This window comes from Eurypyga helias, unplaced genomic scaffold (genome assembly GCF_000690775.1).
Source record: "Eurypyga helias isolate BGI_N326 unplaced genomic scaffold, ASM69077v1 scaffold3081, whole genome shotgun sequence".
In the NCBI taxonomy this organism is placed as follows: Eukaryota; Metazoa; Chordata; class Aves; order Eurypygiformes; family Eurypygidae; genus Eurypyga; species Eurypyga helias.
In genome coordinates, this window is record NW_010231385.1 from 28,934 (window position 1) to 32,450 (window position 3,517).

The 3,517-nt window shown below is 39.2% G+C and overlaps 1 protein-coding gene across 1 annotated transcript in view; it reads right to left on the minus strand.

Moving 5' to 3' along the window:
- The window catches only part of PCCA (propionyl CoA carboxylase, alpha polypeptide), a gene marked incomplete at both ends in the record, with an annotated part of 68,878 nt that overhangs the window by 27,163 nt on the left and 38,198 nt on the right, over positions 1 to 3,517 (minus strand). The window lies entirely within an intron of this gene.

A 3,517-nucleotide genomic window follows, 5' to 3' on the forward strand; every position in this document is an offset into this window, starting at 1 on the left:
TCTGCCAATATTCATGCTTCATTCTTTAACAGTGCAGTCCTACACTGAAAACAGACAAGATAAAAAAAGGAGACAATCTTCCTCAAACTGCGTGAACTCAACCATATCTACTCACATTTGTGACAACGAATCTATATTATTTATTATTCCTTTTAGCACTACAGAGCGAGCGTGGCACTAAAGAAGATGAATTCCTGAATCTCTGACACCAATGTTTGCTGATGCGTGAATAATCTGGGCAGATGTGGCTGAAAATGAGGCACTGATCTCATGAAGACAACTCACGTGCACGGTGCAGCATCGGACCCAAATAGCTCTGCACCCCGTAGGATCAGACCTATCTGTTACTCAGAAATTCTGTTGCACTCCCATAAATTTATGGAGCTTTCTAGGGGGAAAATCCCCTCCAAAGAGTTCCACAAGATAACTTTGGGAGTTCCTAAACTACAGCTTCTCCCAGAACCCTCTTCCCTGCCCAGGGGGAAGTTAGCAGTCAACTGCTAGGTTCTGTAACTGGCAACTCGTTACAAAGCCAAAAAGAAAACAAAACCCAGAAGCATCTAAAGCAACTTCCTACCCGAGTCCTAATTCATCCAACCCAAACTAAACATCATGGAGCTCTACAGAAACTCATCTAGGAGGACAAAAGATTTTTGTTTGTTTTTTTCTAATATTAAAACAGTACCTCTAGGGCACAGCATGGTGCTCAATGGAAAATTCATTGTCCTGCAAGTAGAATGATTCCTTATGAACACTTCTGCTTCCTTGCTAGAAAGCCTACAAATTTCCACAGAACTCAGCCTCACCAAAACAAACAAAACAAGAAGACCTGGAATATTTCAGTTAAAGAAAGAGAGTTCCTGTGCTTCTTTCTTTTCTCTCTCTCTGCATCTCCCTGAAGGGGTAATATAATGTTTTTCAAGCCAACTAGCACATATTTTCTTTCACTTCAGGACATTTCTTGTAACCTACTTAATTTCTGTAACCTGTATCTTAAAATAAACGTTTTCCCATTATCAGTTAACTTGGCTCAAGAGACACGTGACCATTTACTATGAAAATGTAATTATAAATAGAATAAGCCAAGCAACATCTACCATTAGACTTTTACTTTCATTCTGGGTCCACTGTTTTCATTATCAGACACTAAAGAAGGTGATTTGTAAAACAACTGTATTTCAGAAGACATTTACAGAATGCTGAAATCACCATCTCTGAGGTGATGTGAGATTCCAGTACATATCTCACTAAACAGGCATGTCATGGTTACAGCACTTTACCTAAATATCTAGGTGTTCCTAAAAATAAATGCCCTGTTTTGTGGGATTACATTATGATGACATTAGGATATGCTATGTACTTCTATATGCCAAAATAATTAAACATAATGGCAACCTCTCCTATGGTTCCGCTAAATTCTATTTCCAGGTGAAGGATTGCTCTTTAGCCAAGTACCGGTTAGTCATTCCACGTACTCTTACTTTAAACTCAAGTCCTTCATATCAGATATTTCAGGACAACAACACTTCAATACAAACATAAAGTCTATTTGGACTCCATTTTCCTGTTAATTGTTTTAGTCTTTTCTCATGTTTTACAGAGTGATTGTTTTATAGCTAGACACAGGAAACCCCTTCTTTAACAATTTTATGTACCAGTGCTTTGGAGCTATACGAGAATGTTAAAAAAAGTTCTATTTAAAAGTTACTGCTAAATTAGTAAATATTTGGCATCTGGTCTCAAACTGTTTGTATATTTAGCAGTTTGAAAATGAACCAAGGTCAACATCCTAAAGCTGATTAGAACACGAAGTTAAAATGATAGGTTATGATACTGTTAAACAGTACCATCAAAGTGCTTGTGTAAGGAAAACAACATTCATTGTACAGTTATGACAAATAAAACTTAATAATAAATTATTAATGGCAAAGCTATTTCATTTAATCTAGGTGAAATTATTCAATTGTTCTTAAGCACACTACTGCCTAATATTTTTTAGGTAAACTTGTTTAAACCTGAAGGACTCAAGACAATGTAAAATCTGCCTCCAATTTATGAAAGCATGGAGGAATCAGTATCATCTAACTAGTCATCAAAGAGTCAGTAGAAACCTGCTGAAGATCCTAAATCTGCAAGCACAGAATAGATCTTTAAGGTGTACCAACCTGCATACACCAAAAAAGACACAGGTAGCCAAAAGTTATTAGCCATGTCAAAGAGAATATGGGAAGATGCTCTAGCAATATGACCCCTTCTGTAACCTAAGATCAATGTTAAAACTAAACATTCACTATACAGCTTTCCGCAACCCCTCAAAAAAAGGTTGGGGTTTAAATTTTGTTTTTACAGACTGTTTCTTCATTTCACATATGCAGAAAGTTAGCCTGTAGACATAAAATAAATAAAAACACGGGAAGTATCAGGTTGTGGGCACATATCTGGGAGAGTAAAAAGCGTTAAATACTTCTCGCTTACAAATCATTCCACACTATCAAATTTATTGTTGTTGTTTCATTCAGTTATTGAGCTACTGTCAAAATACTTCAGGTTCTCACTGTAAAAGAAAACAGGCCACAATTTAGGAAGAGTTTGTATTTTGGACAAAAATAAATGAAACTCCTGTTGAGGAAATGGACATGCTCCATATAGATTTCTTGTCAGGAAACATTATTTCAAGGCTACTGACAAACCCAATTTAGTTGCCTATGTAAGATCAAACACATCACAAATTTTAAAATCATGATTTTGTTAAAGAGTCTGCCCGAAACAAGGCTGTCTTGTTTTGCATTAGGACATCTGGCTTAACACCAGATCCAATAAAAGATATAAACGGTCTCAATCCAGATGTTAAGAATACACCTGATTTCGAAGCACAAACAGCCCAAAATGGGACACAACTCCTGAGTTCCCAGGCAGCATTAGATACTTCACAACAGAAACCAAAATACTGACAAAACCACCTAGAGCTTGCATGAAAAACGTTAAGCACGGCAGCACTTGAACTCCTACCACTTCTGCTGCATTCAAGCCTTGCTATCAGGATCCGGAGTTCAAGCTCCAGTCCTCAGGACACATGCCTACAACCTTTCTTTTTTTCCTCCTTCCAAACGAACTGAGCACGATACATCATACATACCCCCATATCCTGGGCTGTATCCAGAGAAGTGTGGCCAGCAGGTCGAGGGAGGGGATTCTGCCCCTCTACTCTGCTCTGGTGAGATCCCACCTGGAGTGCTGCATCCAGCTGTGGGGCCCTCAATATCAGAAGGATATTGACCACTTGGAGAGAGTCCAGAGGAGGGCCACGAAGATGCTCAGAGGGCTGGAGCACCTCTGCTATGGGGACAGGCTGCGAGAATTGGGCTTGTTCAGCCTGGAGAAGAGGAGGCTCCAAGGAGACCTTATAGCGCCTTCCAGTACCTGAAGGGGCTACAAGGAAGCTGGGGGGGACTTTTTACAAGGGCCTGTAGTGACAGGGCAAGGGGGAACGGGTTTAAATTGAAAGTGGGGGGGTTTT